Source organism: Pongo pygmaeus, chromosome 9 (genome assembly GCF_028885625.2).
Source record: "Pongo pygmaeus isolate AG05252 chromosome 9, NHGRI_mPonPyg2-v2.0_pri, whole genome shotgun sequence".
In the NCBI taxonomy this organism is placed as follows: domain Eukaryota; kingdom Metazoa; phylum Chordata; class Mammalia; order Primates; family Hominidae; genus Pongo; species Pongo pygmaeus.
Window position 1 is genome coordinate 85,720,269 of NC_072382.2, and position 18,922 is coordinate 85,739,190.

Consider the following 18,922-nt stretch of genomic DNA (forward strand, 5'->3'; position numbering starts at 1 on the left):
TCCTTCATCTCCCTGATTCTCAGTCTCTTCCTCTTACATTATCTTTGATCTCCTTTTTAGTTCAAAAGTCTCATTCATTTTGACATTCTGAGTTGGTAGAGCCCCTGACACACATAAAGTATTCAAAAATACATAACAAATAGTAAAATTAAGTTTAGCCTAAACCATCTACTTATTTATTTTAAGTTCATGCTAAAGATTTCTTCATTTATAGTGGACTGTAACTTAACCGGATGTGTAAACAGACTATAACCTACTTTTTTATCAACCACTTTCAGCCAGTTACAGGCGGACAACTATTCAAACTGTGTTCAAATAAGGCAAATGCCAAGCTGTAAACAATCCAGCTGTTTCTGTACCTTACTTTCATTTTCTGTATGTCACCTTCATTTTTCTGTCCATAAATCTCTGACCATACAGCTACCCAGAGTCTCCCTGAACCTATTCTGGTTCGAGGGACTGTTAGATTTATGAATTGTTCTTTGCTCAATTAAACTTTGTTAAATTTAATTTATCCAAAGTTATCCTTCTGACTAAATGAATGAATAAATGTCACTCTCCTTCCCTGTCTGCTTTTGGGGTTTTGCAGAATAAGCCACAAACCATGATAACAAACTTGAAGGAGGCTGTGTCCTACAAGCATTAAGAGCTTCAGCAGCTCCCACTTTCCTCTCAATCTGCTTAAACAAGCCTTTTAACGAAGTAGCACTGGAGCACAAAGTGGGAAATACCGGACATCCTCAAGGCCAACAAGGAAATGGAGAGGCAATAGATGAAGACTACAGGGGCAATCCAGAAGTTCCTCAGAAAAGCACAATAATTCAACCCGCTGGAGGAGAGGATGCCAACAGGGGCCTCTGCAAAGAGCAAGTGATCCTTTGAAGAAAACAAAGCTTCAGTTTTCTTAAGAAGTTCTTCAGAGAAAAGCAAAACAATAACAACAAACTTTCCTTTAGCTCTTCCCAGGCAGCGGGAATTTCAGACAGAAGATCAGCATATTTGCCCTCAAAAGCCACAACTTGTGTGTGCCCATGTGACCAGGTCCACTGGGCATCTGTTGGCAGGAAGTCCAATGCTGCCTTTCTGATAAAGGCTTGAGGGACAGCCCTTCTATATTCCTTACCCACCCTTCTTTGGGGCAAATACTGATGCCCATTACCACTCTTGGCTTTTAACCTAAAAGCCCAGTGCCTACTGTGGTCTTAATTTATTGCCCAGTAGATGCTTTAAAAGGAACGTGAAAAATATACAGGCATGCATAGAAAGCTAAAGCATTTAGAACTTCGAGCATCTTCCTTGTAATAAATACCTAATACATACGTGTTAAATAGATTATTTGAACTATAAATATACAAGTATAATTATTATTATTTAATACTTGTATATATATTTTCTTTCCATTCAGCTATGCATTTCTCTCATTATTTTGTTTAGGACCTTAACTATGAAGATAGTAACAAATACAAAAAACAAAGCACCTATATTTCTAGGCACTATACTAAGCCTTCATACACATTATTTCACTTAATTCCCTCAAGGACTCTGTCATCTTCTTCATTTTACAGATGAGGAAAGTAAAGCTGAGAGAAGTTAAGTAACCTCCTCCCACCAAGATCACATACTAAGAAAGTGGTATGTGAAGGATGTGAAGTCCGCCTCTAACGTCTATGCTCTTAGCCACAACACCATACTGCCAAATTCTTCTTCATACATTCTTCACACAAAAATGTGTACCATAACATTTAACAATAAATAGTTTATTCCTTAATTAAAGGATAAATGAGAAACAGTAAAAAGCCAAGGACAAAATGTAGAACTTGGTAGTTTACCATGGTCTGAGAAAACCAATGAGACATGGTTTCGGAGGAAACGTGTTGGTGTTTCTGAATAAGTTAGGGTGCACGTATAAATTTCCCTTTCTTCCATTTGCTAATCTGGACAATGCAGATTAAGTTTTTTTTCTTACAGAATATGAGTGAAACAAATGTATAGTCACAGAAGTATGTATATGTATGTGTGTGTGTAAAAATCAAAGTTTGAAATATATCTTCTGAACCTTCAGAGATTCATTTGGCCGAGAAATAGCCACAGTCCTCCCTAAAATTCTAATGCCTAGTATTTATATGCTACTTACACAGATTAAGAAGTATTGAAAAGTAGTAGAACTATGACATTGAAGTTAAGGAGACTAGGATTCAAATTCTGATTCTGCTACCTACCAGCTGTGCCTCCTTGGCCAAGTTATTCAACTACTAGTGGTCTGGGTTTCCATTTCTGTGAGTTGTGGAGAGCAAAATCTACCTTGCAGGATTATTATGATGTTTGGAGATACTTTTTGTAAAATTCTACTGTCATTTTAGGTACAAAACAGACACACAAAAATGATGGTTTTTATTATGCCAGGCAGATGAAACATCATTTTCCTATTCTGGAATGCACACCTAACACAATTCTACTCATTATGTAAGTCTTAATTCAAATGTCATATTTATTTATTCTGTTAACATTTCTTAAGAAACTAATATAATGCTCTTTGCTATTATAAGGTACTTGGAGAAAAAAATTAAAAACTTAAGATCTCTGATCTCAAGGGATGCACACTTTTTTTTTTTTTTTTTTTTTTTTAGAGGGCATTTTGCTCTTGTCACCCAGGCTGGAGTGCAGTGGCATGATTTCGGCACACCACAACCTCCCCCTCCAGGGTTCAAGCAATTCTCCTGCTTCAGCCTCCTGAGTAGCTGGGATTACAGGTGCCCGCCACCACACCTGCTAATTTTCTTTTTTTCTTCTTTTTTTTTGCATTTTAATAGAGACGGGGCTTTGCCACATTGGCCAGGCTGGTCTTGAACTCCTGACCTCAGATGATCTGCCCATCTCGGCCTCCCAAAGTGCTGGGATTACAGGTGTGAGCCACTGTTCCCGGCTCGGATGCCCTCTTTAATAGACAGGTTAACAGACCATTATGTGACGTGTGGTAAGTGTCCAAAGAAAGCGATGTCCAGTGGGCTTTGCAGGCCAGAGGACAGGCTACAAGGAGAGTCAGATAAAGCCACCTCGAGAAGTTTACAAGGAGTTTCCCTTACAAAGATTATAGCAATGATTATGAAAAGTTTCCCAACACCCCCAGGCTGTGATCACTCTTTTCTGTGAACCCACCACATGATTTATATCTCCATCACAGCATTGTTTATATTGAACTGAATGTTTAATTACCTAGCTCTGCTGCTAGACAGTGAACAACTTGAAAGCCGTGGTCATGACTTTGATTAAGATGACTTTTCAGCATCCCCCATAGGTTCTAACCTACAGAAGCAGTTTGATAAATGCCTGAAAGAACTGAATTGAATGGTCATGGACCTCTGAAAAGGCAGGTGGTTAAGTAGCAGGACAAACTATAACCCAAAACTGCAGCTGCTTGGGATCTAAGGGAGACAAGAGTGGGAGAAAGATTACTTTATTTGTTCTTGTCTGGGGAAGTTCAGATTCAGAGCAAAGCAATGCCAAAGGCAAAAGTGCCAGGCACTACTCTATCTAGACACCTCAGCTCATTTTGTTTTGTGGTCTGTAATTGAACTCTGGTTTAGCACTGATGTCTATGGCCTGAGATGGCTCTTAGAGTGGAGCTTTTGGTTTACAGTGCAATGCAGTCTCTTCAAAACATGACACCCTGGCCAAGTAAGAGGTAAAATCTGATTCTTACAAGATTTTCTAGCAGAACTCTTAAGTTTTTGTGAGGCTTAGAAAAAGTTAAACATTTACAACAGGCCAATATGAAGCTCATTTAGCCTCTGCTAATGACTTCAGTGGCTTTCTTAACTATGTTACTTTCTGTCTGGTTTCTCTACCTTATGTTTGCCTTAGAGAGCTGGAATGAAAACATGTTTGCTTGGTTGGCTGATTTCATCTTTGATTTAGCAGCTCCAACCTCTACTTTCATTTTGATCCAATATTAGATGTGTTGTTCAATTCATTGTCTTGAAATCTTGCCAGATTGCAAATAAGCAATTTCAACAAGAGTAATAAAAATGGACAGAACATAAGGAAGAACATCAATTGTAATCCTTGCTTAACCTCCTGCATGGTCCAAATGTGTCCTTGGCACCAAATGGAAGGTGAAGAGGAAATATAAATAGATAATTTAACTTTCATTAAAATTCAGTAATAATACCACAGACAAGATGGGAAAGAGAAATGATATCAGCATTTAGTGTGTGTTTACTATGTGCCAAGCACTGTCCTATGTTATCTCATTTACATCCCATGGCAACCTAACAAAATAGGTGACAGTCCCATTTTTGCAAGGGAAGAAGTTCAGACCCAAAGAAGTTAAGAAGAATAATCATTTAAGATTAAAAGCAACAAAATGATGGAGCTATAATGTGAACTTCTTTGTCTGTCTGGCTTTAACGTACATACTTTATCCATTATAAGGTTAAATGAGTGTAATTTTTTGAAATTGCTCAACTAGCCATACTTTTTGTTTCATTATAAATTTAATAATAGAACCATAGTATGAAGTAGAAGGAACAGAGGAAGTCAAATATTCCAGAGACTCTATAACTCATCATGGGACTTAACACAGAAGTTCTGTATTATCTTCAGAAATTATTAGTTTGATTTCATATTTGTGTATGTGTGTTCAGCAAATTAGAGTGTTGGTCAACATGCCGTTGACACTGCATTAATAGAATTCCAGTGTAACAATTCATATCTTCATTAGCTTGTTGGCTATCATCACCAGCATATTTACATTGAAACGCTGAATATAATTCAAGAACCTCTATTGGCACTTCTGGGATACCCAACCTGAGGACCACTGATAAAATCTGAGAGCACTCAGTGTAATTTCACATCACGTCTGCATGAAAATACTCAGCTTAGGTCTTTAGCCCTCTTTAACTTTTAAATTTAGTTATTTTATCAAGTATGTTATGAGTTCCTTCTCATTTATTTAAGTTTCCTCATTCAATAAACCAATATTATAATAATAGGATCCCAGACTCTAGCATTTGGAAAGAGTTGCTTATTTTTGACATTTTGGTCTAATATAATCTGAGTGTTATTTTTTGAAATTGTTCAACTAGCCATACTTTTTATTTTATTGGATGTTTTATACTGAACATATTTTTCATGATCTGAAATGGCAATACAACTGCAGCATATTGCAGATATCTGTGTTTTTTTTTGTTTTGTTTTGTTTTTTTGCCTAAAAGTGACCTTTTGATTATTTTCTTTTTGTAAAACCAAAGAATCACTAAGGCTTCTACAAATAAAGCATAAACAAATAATAGCTGTTGCCATCTTATAACATTGACAGCTTTAATACTTATTATAAAGGTTTGCTTGACCTCAAGCCTTGTAAATTGTATGAAGGAACATTAGACCATTTACTTCCAGGGCATTGGTGAGGTCATAAGGCTAATTACTAAGACTAAAACCCAATGCTCCTCAACTTCTCAGTTTACATCTGCCTGCTACTTGGTACTACCTCTGGAGTCCTAATTTCAAACATTATTAGTGGCTCTTCCCAAATGAGCAAAGAAAATCACACATGGGCCCTGGGTTGCTCAATGGCAATGCTCCCTCCCAGGGTCAGATCTGCTTTCTCAGTTCCCTTTCTTCTTGATATATCCAATTCCTTCCTATGCTCAGTGTGCCTCCCACTCTCAGGCTGCTCAGCACACCTGTCTGAATAGGCCTCCTCATCCCTCCAGACTGACAATAGAATTTCCTCATCATCCCCATTCTATTAATTTCCTGAAGATAATAAGCTTATGAACTATTTCAATTCTAAAATTTTTACTTCTGCTCTTTGCCACATCTATGGCAAGAATGAAGACTATTCTCGGCAATCAGACTGTCGGCACTCCAGAAAATGTCAACATTACTCTGAAGGGACACACAGTTATTGTGAAGGGCCCCAGAGGAACCCTGTGAAGGGACTTCTGTCATATCAACGTAGAACTCAGCCTCCTTGGAAAGAAAAAGAGGCTCCAGTTGACAAATGGAGAAACAGAAAAGACCTGGCTACTGTCTGTACTCTTTGTAGTTACGCACAGAACATGATCAAGGGTGTTACAGTGGGCTTCCATTACAAGACGAGGTCTACGCATGCTCACTTCCCTATCAATGTCGTTATCCAGGAGAATGGGTCTCTTGTTGACATCTGAAATTTCTTGGATGAAAAATAAATCCTCAGGGTTCGGATAAGACCAAATGTTGCTTGTTTGGTATCTCAAGCCCAGAACGATGAATTAATCTTTGAAGGAAACAACATTGAGCTTATTTCAAATTCAGCTGCTTTGATTCAGCAAGCCACAACAGTTAAAAACAAAGATATCAGAAAACCTTTGGATGCTATCTATGTGTCTGAAAAAGGAACAGTTTTGCAGCATGATGAATAAGGTCTAAGAGTTGTCCAGCTACAGAAAGAAGATGCTGGATGATTCCTAAGACCTATTTATGATATATAAACAATGCAATAAAAGACCTATTGATGGCCAGGCATGGTAGCTCACACCTGGAATCCAAGCACTTTGGGAGGCCAAGGTAGGTGGATCATGAGGTCAGGAGTTCAAGACCAGCCTGACCAACATGGTGAAACCCCGTCTCTACTAAAAATGCAAAAAATAGCCAAGCGTGGTGGTGCACGCCTGTAATCCCAGCTACTCAGGAGGCTGAGGCAGGACAATTGCTTGAACCCGGGAGGCGGAGGTTGCAGTAAGCTGCGATCAGGCTACTGCACTCCAGCCCGGGTGACTGAGCAAGACTCCATCTCAAAAAAAAAAAAAAAAAGATGTCTTATTGGAATGAAGTAATTTTTTAAGTAGACCAAGAAAAGAAAATGGGGAGAGTGGGAAAATAATAACTCTTGTATGTAGAAAATAATGAGGGTTCTGTGGGTGCCTGAGCACTGTGTGGCTAACACAGGATAAGTCAAAGGCGTCTCCCTCATCCTTTGCCATTGTTTCAAGACACACAAATTCTCTTGAATTTGGAACCTGCAGTGCTAAAGAAACACATAGCTCTCATTTATAGAAAATTCATACTGCAGCACATTCTTGATTATCTGTACCCCTGCAGAGTTGCATTAAGAAAGTTAACATCTTGGCATGGAAAATTTACCAAAGAGTTTCAAAACCATGACCTTACCCTACAGGCATTCCTACTTTCAAAATTGGATAAAGAGGAAGCAGTCAGGGATAAGAGAGAGGGAACTGGTTATGGAGGGAGACAGGCTATGTTCACACCCTTCATATTCCAACTACTAGCTATGTGCTCTTGGGCAAACTATTGAACGTCTCTGAAACTCAAATTATTATCAGTAAAATGGGGGTTATAATAGGTACCTTTTCTAAGGGTTAAATAAAATATATCAAGTAACTATCAATATCTGATACATAATGGGGCCTAACATAAGGTTAGTTATTTTTACCCAAAGCCTGAGGCGCAGATTGTAGCTCACTTGTCCTGAGAGTTTGGGAAAGGTTCTCATCAAACACAAGGATAAGCTATTAAGTGACCATCCATAATTATCTTTATTTATTTGCTTATTTATTTATTTATTTATTTATTTATTTATTTATTTTTTGAGACAGAGTCTCACTCTGTCACCCAGGCCGGAGTGCAGTGGCATGATCTCAGCTCACTGCAAGCTCCACCTCCCGGGTTCACGCCATTCTCCTGCCTCAGCCTCCCAAGTAGCTGGGACTACAGGCGCCCACCATCATGCCCGGCTAATTTTTTGTATTTTTAGTAGAGATGGGGTTTCACTGTGTTAGCCAGGATGGTCTTGATCTCCTGACCTCGTGATCCGCACGCCTCAGCCTCCCAAAGTGCTGGGATTACAGGCGTGAGCCACCACGCCCGGCCCATAATTATCTTTAATAATGTTTTTGCATAGAGCGGCGAGCACCACAGGTGAATATTTCCCATGCTTGATTTTATTAATTGCACACACTCCAGTAGAACATATTTCCAGTGGGGCATCTCCACAACTGGATGGACATAGGAAACCTGGTTCACAACATTCAGGCTAACTCAGTGAAAAGAACTACACAATAATTTGTCACATTTCTTCCACAGTGATGATGGTGTGAGATATCTTCCCGAAAACTTCCGAGAAGGGGGTCAGCTCTGAAATATCTAAAGCTTTGTTTTGGATTTTTCTGTTTGTCTGTTTTTAGTTTTCCATAAAAAGCAAAGCTGTGGGCTCTTAAAAATTTTCAAGGTGGGGGTGCGGCTGTATTCTCTAGCACTGGTTTGCAGTGGTTAATAAGTAACTATGTGGCTTCAAGTAATCCATGCACACAGTAGATGGAAGAAAATAATCCCTTTCCCGTAAAAAACAGGTTATTTAAATTCAAATGAATCAATATGGAGTACTTGACACCACAGGGTTTGACCACCTCCGTGGCTATAAATGAAAAGAAGGACTTTTCAAAGAATTTGAATCAAGTGCAAAATAAAAGATGCCAGTTGTTTATAGAAGCTGGCAATTAAGAAAATGTATGAGGGTAAACAGCAGAAAGTAACTTCTTGACAACTTCTTTGGACCTTAATTCTTTGGCATTTACTTGATATCTTTGTCAGAGCCAGGCAGGGGGCCAGCATAACTTCTGCAGACTTCTCATCACCCAGAAGACAGGCGCAGCATGAATTGCTTGGATGTTTCAATCTGACAGAAACAACCAGAATCCAAAGCTTCATAATGTAAAAAGAAAAAAAAAAGAACTCTATTCTAGAAACCAATGGCCTGGAAGGTCAACTTTGGTTCAAAAAATAACAACCTCAGAGCACGAGATTTTACACTTAAAAAAAAAAGGGAAAAAAACAAATATTAATATAAAGTTTTAGTCAGTTCCTGCTGAGTAATATATACTGAGGGTTTCATTTCATTAGAATCATCAAACCTTTACTGCATGCACATATGATAAGTGCTGTGCTGGACCCTGAAATGCAAAGTGTTATCCAGCGGATGTCTAATGATCGGACATCCTCTCTTCACACATTAGTAGTACAAGTTATAACCCAGGCATATTATCTGTCATTGAAGGGCTTAAAGTGTATGTCTTTATATGTGACTTGCGTGTGTAGGTATTGACAGTAAGACAGGTAAATGTGAAACAAACATAATATAAATTTATAAATGCTAGAGGCATTTATAACATATATAATACATAATATATTATCTAAATCCATTGGGGATAACATATATAATAAGTATTTTAGGTACTAATGGCATAATAAGAGCTATGAAAGCACAAAGAATAAATTAAGAAAAACTTCATATAGGAGGCACATTTTAACTGCACTTAGAAAGGTACATATAATTATGCCAGTTGAAGAAATAGTGGGAGAGAAGGTTTTGTTCAGACATCTTTGTGTACATATATATAAATAAATGATGATAATGATGCCTTCTCTAGACGTATAGTTACAATCATCACCAAATTAATATTTCTTATAAAACAAGTGATAATTAATATTGGGCCATAATGTATTCAATGAAATATAAACAACAAAGGCAAGCATGCATCAGATCCTAGGCACATCAGACTATGATTATCTAGGTATTTCGATAGATCAGTGCGGTAGAAATGTTTTCAAAATTAAGTTTGATGATCAAAATTTTGTCCTGTGTAAATTTTCCCAGATTAATTCCATTACCCTATTCACTCATTTCTGCATTTATTTAAAACATCTTTATTAAACACCTATGGATAGTCAGGTAGCCATTAGATCATAAACTCCTTGAGGATGCATTACGTACTCATTAAATGTTCGTAGATGACTTGCAGATGAGAGCTCACATCTAGTCTGTGACACAGTTGGTTCAGTAACCTCTGTCATAGAGATGTGAACAGTATTTGGGGGCTAAAGCGGATCCTACTAGGCTTTCTAGCATTTATTACCCAAACTGGTGTGAATGTACAGTGAAATGATTTCCATGTGCAGAAAATACTACATGCACCTCTTTAGTTGTATGAGTATTCATTAATATTAATTATATATACCATTTACTGGGCACTTACCATGTGATAGTTATGGTGCTTAGTACTTAGCATACTTCAATTCATTCTCACAATAATTCCATAAAGTAGGAATTATTAGCTTCTTTTACAGATGAAGAAAATGAGGCCTAGAAACCTTAGGTAACTTACACAAGGTAACATAGCTAGTAAAAACAGGAACTAGATTATGAACAAGATCTTACTGCCTACAAAAACTATGCTCTTATACCCAAATCATCTTATTTGCCACTTTTGATTATAAGCACTTGAGAATAGAGGCCACTTAGAATGCTAATGCATATTAATACTAAAAAGGACCTTGGAGATGCATAGAAGAAGAAACCCCCTTCATAGAAGAAGAAACAGGCTGGTTCTGATACCTTGATTACCAAAGGCTTATTTTTTCACTAGTGCGAAGGGCACATGCATTCTAGGGTGTTTGTGTCATAGTTAAATGGATTCAGAATGAATGCTAGTGCTTCCCAGTCTAATAGATGCAAGTAGATAGAATTTGTATGAGAAATTGAAATCTAAGGAGAAGACTGTAGCTTCTTGACTTTCATTTTATTTCATTTTTCTCTATTGTATCCGTTATAGTTTGGATATTTGTCTCCTCCGCATCTCATGTTGAAATTTGATACCCAATGTTGGAGGTGGGGGCTGGTGGGAAGTGTTTGGAGCACTGGGTTGGATCGCTCATGCACTGCTTGGTGTCTTCCTTTTGGTAATTAGTGAGTTCTCATTCTTAGTTCTTGCTAGAACTGGTTATTGAAAAGAGCTTGGCATACCTCCCTCAACCCCCGCCCTGTCTCGCTCACTCTGGCTTTCTCTCTCTCTCCCTCTCTCTCTATATATATACATGTGTGTGTATATATATATATCTCACACACACAGACACACAACCTCAAGCCCTCACCAGAAGCAGATGCTCCTGTCATGCTTCTTGTACAGCCTGCAGAACCACAAGCCAAATAAAAATTTTTTTCTTTATAAATCATTCAGCCTCAAGTATTCCCTTATAACAACACAAAGTGCCACAGTGCCTCATTTCTGAGTAATTATGATTTCTTTTTTTTTTTCTAAAGCAACAAAATGAATAAAATGTGAATTTTTACAAATGACATATAGGGTTTTCTTTGATTCTCCTCCAATGATTCAGGTATAAAGCTTCCAAGTACTTAGGCTATATAAGATTTGAATTGGGGCCATTTTTCTTCGCAGGTTTTGTTCTTTGTTTTCTTCCTGGATCTTGAGTACTGCCATGCACTCAAAACTTCCACAAACCTTAGAGCTCTTGAATATGACCATTAAGGATTCTCTGATGAAAGGAACATACCACTAATTCCCTAGTAACAGTTTCTTTATAGAGTGTCACCATGTACAAATATCCCATTTTCAAAAAGGTGGTAATAGACCATTAAAATGAACTGTGATACTCAGCAGAAAATATTTGTTTTTATATAATGGGACCAACTCAGCATCGTACAGAATAAAGCCCCATGAGGTAGATATTAGTAGTGAAGGAGAAAGGCTGTGTAATGAATAGGGTGGAGAGAAATTCATGTATTAAATAAAGAAACCCAAATGTTTGATTTCTGTGTGTTGATGCATTAGGTGCTAATGCATAAAGCTACTCATAGTGGCTATGATTTGTGTGTTTTGTAATATGTTTTTAAACATGAAAATCAAGGTACTGCATTTTCAAAGGGGAAGTTATGCAAAAAGGTATTTTCTGTAACTCTTTATTTGATAGGTTTGCTGTCTACTGGAACTGGCCTGCAGCAAAATAGAGAGGTGGTCAGATCTTGTCTTTGGCCCATTTTGTGTTTTGATTCCTCTGAGACTGCCTGTGGCATGGCCCTGAAGGCATGCTTTATGCCTGCAATCCTAGTTCTAAGGAAGGATTCCAGGGAAAATCACAGAGCCACACCAATTCTGCCCTTCCATAAACGTATCTCCAAACTCAGACCTGCTCTTAAAGCTGCTCAGAAATCCTAGAGATGACTCTAGGAAGTTCCCTTGTCTCATGTTCCTTCAGAAACTATTCCAAATTCCACCACCTTCTTTGAGTCCATAATATAATCTCTGTCCTTCAGAGAGTAAATACAAGGTACCAACAAAGAACCCTTTCAGCTTCCAGTTGATTTGTACTCTAGTAGCCTCTATTCCAAAACTAATGTACCCCATGAGCTGAAAATTGCATCTATTCATTCCATCTCCTCAGAAATATACCTCTTTCCTCTATTTTAACTTTTTCCTCTGAAGCTGCTCCAAAAGTCTGCCTACATTTGTTTAATCCATTCTTTACCTTTCATTCTTTCTTTCTCCCACTACAATTGAACTCTCCTCCCTCATTACTCCGCTGAAACCACATGTGGAAGTCACAAATGACTTCCTAATTACCAAATGAAAAGAAACTTCTCTCTCCTTTGTTGTAGGTATTGGAGATGTGGGAGTTTTGGCCTGAGACTAGACATTTTCATTACTGAATTGAGACTATTATGGAGAAATTGGACATCTTAATTACTGAATTGAGATCATTATTTACTGTTAAAAGGCTCAAAAAAGCTTGAGCCAACTGGAGTAGTCATACAAAGCCAAGAATAGTGAGAAGGTAGGAGAATCTTGTTTATTTTGTTTACACTGATGAAGTGACAGACACAGAGGGATTAAGAAACTTCCCAATATCCTATATTAGGTAAGTAGCAGATCTTGACTTTGAAGCCAGAGAGCTATGCTCCTTCTTGCTTAACCTCTCATTAAACTGCTATTCATAGTCTCTTATGTTGTTACTTTTTCAATAATATGCTTCAGAGGCTCTCCCAATAAGTATATACTGATTGCAGTATTTAAGAGCTGAACTATATTTTATTGTGTTAATATGCTATAATGGATTTTACCATAACAGAAAAGCTACAATAAGTTTTCATATATATACACATATATATACAATTTTTGTGCATTTGTTGAAGTACCGTTTGCATGGTAAAATTTCTGGAAATGGAATTGCTAAGTCTCAAGGATCTGTGCTTTTTAAAAAGTGATGGATACCATCAAAATGCCCTCCAGAGACGCTGTACCTTTTTTTTTCCGAAAGCAAACATTATCTTACTTGACCTTTCTGAGCTATTTGACTTTGTTGACTCCTTCTTTCATCAATGTATTCATTTTCATGATACCGTTACCTTCCAGTTGATATCTAACTCTGCCTGATCTTTCTCCATCTTCTTTAGAGCATCCTCTCCCTTCATCTCTCCTTTAAACACTGGGTATTCTCTGGCTCACTCCTTTTCTTTTCATCTATAAGTTCTTCCCAAGTGATTTCATCATACTTATTGTTCCAACTATAAGAGTTAAACTGCACTCCATATCGTCTTAGAAAATCTTAGCCTTTTCCTGTTGTTATGTAGTATTTTTGTACTTTTGGACCAATTAATTATGTTAATGGAGGAGAACTCAGTGATACTCTTGATACTAAGATGTTCAGATCCAGATCCAGAAAACTTTTCAGAGTTCACAGGAAGATGCTATGTGTCTTGAAACAAATAAAAATAGAAGCTTTCAAAGCCATGAAGAGAGCAAAGGTCACCCCTCTTCTGTCTCCGGGTGAATTTCACACTACTTGAGATGGTCACAAGTTGTTGGAATCCAAAATCAGGTGAAGCTGTTGGTATTGGAAAACAGACTATGGCTTTTGAATTATTATGTTGATATGATGGCATTTGTAACTAATGAGGCACTGGGAAATGTTTTAATGGGAAAAGGGATTTTTGTGACTTGTATAAGCTATAGGAAAATGTAACCTTGGAGACTGGACTAGAGACATCTATTACTTTACTTCCATAACACCAGTAGGCACCATAAAAGGTGAAAACTCTGTGATCCAGTTCAGCATCAAACTTTTTCATGTATTCTAAGACCCCAAAGAGTCATGAGTACCAATATACCGATTTTAATGCCAGTAATAATGAAGTGGTCAGAATTATTGGAAGGTGGAGGAGGTACATTGGGAGATGAAGAATATCCCTGTAAATATATGAGTAAAGACTAGATTAATATAGCAGGAGAGTTTTAGAGAGAAGAGAGGAAAAAAATAGGCTTGTCTGGAAGAATGATAGCCAGATGATTATGAAAGAAGCTATAAAACCTAAGCAAGAAGCATGAAATATTTGAATACATGATGAATCTTCTGTGTTCCTGGAAGAGTAAATATTGTAAACATGTCACTTCTTTCCAAAGTTTGTCATAGCTTTAATACAAAACCAAGTTAGACATTTGTGTGTGTGCCTGTGTGTGTGTGTGTGTGTGTGTGTGTGTTTTTCTTGAGTTTTGTAATAGTCTAATGAGAAATAATAGTAGAGGAATGGAAGATATACAAGAGTTATTTAGGAGATAGATTTATATCAATGATTGGTTATTGATTAGGTGTATGGGCTATGGGAGGAAATTTAGGGTAACACACACCCTTCTGTCTTGAGAGATTGGTTGGATCATTGTGGCATTCACTGTCACAGACAAAACAGGAGCAGGATCGTGTTTAAAGAAGAAGGCAATGAAATCACCTTTTGACATTTGAAATCAAACTGTTTATGGAATGTGTAAGGAAAGATTTTTTCAATAGCTTTGAGATAAGATCTAAAGTCAAGAAGATAGTTCTGGCTAAGTTTATTGATTTGGACATTAGCATATAAAAATAGACATTCCAAGAAAAATAAAATTAATTATCATGTTTAGTACTTACTGAATACCAGGGACCAGGCTCAACTGCCATAGATATTATTTCATTTAAACCTTTTAACTATTATTGTTAGACCCATCTTACAGATGAGAAAACTAAAGCTTAAGTTATTAAGTGACTCACCCAATGCACAGAGTTAGCAAGAGGAAGAACCTGGATATAAATCTAGGCACTCCAAATCTGAAGTCAGTGTGCTTCACAAGATAGTACAGGACAATGGTGAGGTATAATAGAATCCAATATTGGAGGGGTTTTTTTTGTTTTTTTTTTAGATGGAGTCTGGCTCTGTTACCCAGGCTAGAGTGCAGTGGCATGATCTCAACTCACTGCAACCTCTGCCTCCCGGGTTCAAGTGATTCCTGCCTCAGCCTCCTGAGTAGCTGGGATTACAGGCATGCATCATCACGCCTGGATAATTTTTGTATTTTTAGTAAAGACAGGATTTTACCATGTTGGCCAGACTGGTCTCCCACTCTTGACCTCAAGTGATCTTCCTGCCTGGGCCTCCCAAAGGGCTGGGATTACAAGCATGAGCCACCGCACCTTGCCCAATATTAGATTTTTGATAATTAAAGTAGATGTGATTCCAGACTTGACAGATGTAGAAAGAAGTTCAGAGCAGTTTCAATTCTAACTGAAGGCTCTTTCAAAAAGATTTAACTTACATTAAACTGAAATGAGTTTCCTGGTAACTTCCACCCAATGCCTACCTTGAAATCCCTGCAATCAACAGAGCAAGACCAAAGTCTCCTTACATAGTCAGTTATTTGAAACCAGTAAGTAATGAGTTTCCATATTCCTGCCTCCACTAATGACTCCCCTGTTACCTCAGCATCATCTATCATTTAGTTAAACATCCTCATTTCTTTAGATAGTCTCTTACATGATCACCTTGAACTGCCCTCACATGTGCCAGCTCCTGTTTGAGTATTTCTCTTGCACTATCATGACAGAAGCAGACACATTATGCATCAAGAGTGATGATCCTGCTCCCTAAGTTATAATTCCACCAGTATATGTTCAAGTCTTCCTAACTTATGGGATATTACAGCAAATATTTCCACCTGGGTCTCAGGAAAATGTCTCCTGCTCCTCTCAGTGTCAGGCATTCTCTTGGCTCTTTCATGCAATAACAGGATGGGGCATACTGAGGAAGAGGACGGAGGAATTAGTAGCTTATTGTCTCTTCTAGCCTTTCTTGGGAGAGGCATTTGGCATCTCCATCACTCCAGAATTCTAAGGCATTCCTACAGAAAAGATCTTTAGCCTTAGGTTCCTCATGCAAACTCAGTGTTGGTTATAACTCAGCTTTTCTGTTTGTAGATGAACAAGTGTAAAAGACTGAATGCTTTCTTAATAGAATATGAAGTGGTATCTTATAACTCTAGTATTACATTATACAGTATCCACAAGCCACACCATGAAGCTGAGGACCCTCTCTTCTGAAGATCCAAAAGCTTTCTTCTCCATTGCCATCACAAGCAATTCACCCATGGAACTTCTTTGTAACCCCCATATCCTCCTTGAAGTGAAGTTTTTTGTGACACTCACCTCACCCCATCTCTCACTGAATCTTGAAGATTATCACATTTGTCTAATTTCTTCTCACTTATTATAAACTCTGTGAGGGCAGGGGCTATGGATTACTTACCTTTAAATGCCCTACATCATCTAAAGCATAACTGGACATTCATAAATGTTTTCTTAAAGAATTGCAGTCTACCATGGATCCCTTTCCTGGGGGGAGGGACTATTTTTCACCTGCTAACTATGCCAATCTTTGATCCCTACTTTGTTATCTGTAATTGGGAATATAATAGTAGTTTCCTCCCAGGATCATTAGTAGGATATAATCAAATAATGAATGGTACATAATAAATCTTGCCTATAGTCACCATTTAGTAAGTCCTGTCATTTATACCATTATTCCACCTGTATTAAAGGATGTGCTGTTCTGAATTGTAATATTTATTCACTTCTCTCTCTAGCTGGCTGGTATGTTCAATATCGGGGCCTGGATCTTACTTACTTTTGTACATGGCACAAATGTTTGTTGGATTCAAAGCTACCTCACACCAAGCCTTTGCTTCATCACATTCATTCCCTTACTTTAGTAGTGTGTGCTGGCATGAAGTTCAGAGGCAAGAGTTTGCTGACACGCCTCTCTTGGAACCCCAATGTAGCTCTGGTTTCAGCAGACTTCTTACCACTCTCTTCCTCTCCATCTTTTGTCCTCAGTAGACCACCTGTCTCATTAAAGACTGGAGCTTTGGGAAACTCACTTTTTTCTATCCTGATTTATTTAAACAGAAGCCTCCTTGAGATAAAAACGTATGTAAATGTTTTATAGCATTTCTGAATTTCTGTTTCTGTTAATTGAAGTTTCATTTGTAATGTGTAGATAAACATTTTTTCCCTAGAAAAATGAAAATGCTGACCAGCTGTCAATCTTTGATATATGAAAGGCTCTGATCTGCCATGTGTGTTGTACCCATTATCAATAGGTTTGCAGGGTAATTTAACCATTCTATTTCCTCCCATCCCATTCCAATCTCCTTTCATTTCATATTTTATAAAAACTGGAAACATAAGCAGAACACTGACCTATAATCCAGTTACTCAATTTCTACAGAGTGGCAAAAGCATCAAGAGAATGCAAACATCCTTTGACTCCATATGCTTTAATGTTGAGCAGCCTGCTTGGGGTTGTCCAATGGCACAAATAATCCTCAATCTCCTTCGAGCCAAGAGTTAAATTTTTCTCTTATCCTGAGTGATTTACTAGAGAACAGAGCAGAAAATAAACTTAATGGGCTACTGCATCTATTTCTTAAGCAAAAAAAAAATACTAAGTCACAGAGAAAAGAAATATTCAGAAGAAAGGGCCCAGATTTGGAGAGATGGAGCTCACCAGAAGAAAGAACATCAGGATTGAAAGCCAGAAGATCTGGGTGTGACTCTTGGCTTTGTCTCGTCATTCTGTGACCATGAGCAATTCAAAATCTCTCTAAACCTCTTTATCCTCATCTGTAAAATGATGACCTAACTGTACTTTTTTTTTTTTTCCATGGAGTGGTTGTGAGAATTAGACATATGTGCAAGTGCTTGTAAATAGCAGGAAACTATGCAAATGTTACTCTTAATTTCTATCAGGGGGCCTTTTCATCCACCCATGCAAATGTTTCATTAGCCTGTGCTCAAGTATTCTGAATGGCATTCTGCCAGTTCATTTCCATTCACTAAAACAATCAACATTCCAGTAGAATATTGATCTGGGCCTCAGAGTAGAAAGCAAGACTAATTTATTCATGACTTAGTAACAGAGACAAAGAAAAGATGTGTTACCTTAGGTCAATTTTCATTATGTACAAGAAAGACAAAGGAACCATACAGACATTGTTAACAACAAACCTCACGGCACAAAACCTCTGCATGGAAAGAAACCCAGTCCTACTAGAGCGAGGACTGTTGTTTCACATGGCATGATCGACAGGTTAGAATCATGATGCCTTCAGTTCCAATTTATCATCAGTAGCAAAGAAACTCTTCCATGTGTATAACCAGCCCAATCTTTCTGAAGTATTCGGAAATATATCCAACATCTGTTCACTTCTCTGCAAAGACATCCATTTGATTCACTTGAGCCAAGGAAACAAAAATCACCATATAAAACATAGGTCTGCTTGCTAAAAAGGCTACTCAGTACATTAAAAATGTGAATCAGCAAAACAATATAATCCACTGAAATTTTAGAAAAACTTTCATACTAAGAGTATAGCCAAATGTAGTGGAAGAGAAATATAAGTTAAATATAGTAGCAGGGAGGAAAGAAAAATACTCTGGGCTAGATGTCAGAAATCTAATATTCTGCAACTATGTTTGGGATCATGAAAAGTCTCTTGACTCTACTGTGTCCCATTTCCTTAATTGTGAAAGAGTATAGTTGAATTTAAACAATCTAGACCATAACGGAAACAGAGAGATCACAGTTCAAATCACCGTCCTAGCCCTCACTAACGAAGTCACCTTAGGAAAAAATCTCTAAATAATTAGAACCCTGGTATCTTCATCTGTTAAAGGGACATAAGATTATCTCTTTCAAAAAATTGTAATAGGGAATGGAAAAAAATGCATTTAAAATACCTGGAGCATAGTAGGTATTTGAATTATT

General features: G+C 37.6%; 1 protein-coding gene and 1 pseudogene across 6 annotated transcripts in view; one reads left to right on the forward strand and one right to left on the reverse strand.

The window, feature by feature from the left end:
• Nucleotides 1–18,922, reverse strand: part of DLG2 (discs large MAGUK scaffold protein 2) — a 2,182,864-nt gene that overhangs the window by 1,184,015 nt on the left and 979,927 nt on the right. The gene's annotated exons all lie outside the window — the stretch shown is intronic.
• Nucleotides 5,833–6,404, forward strand: LOC129008983 (large ribosomal subunit protein uL6-like; annotated as a pseudogene).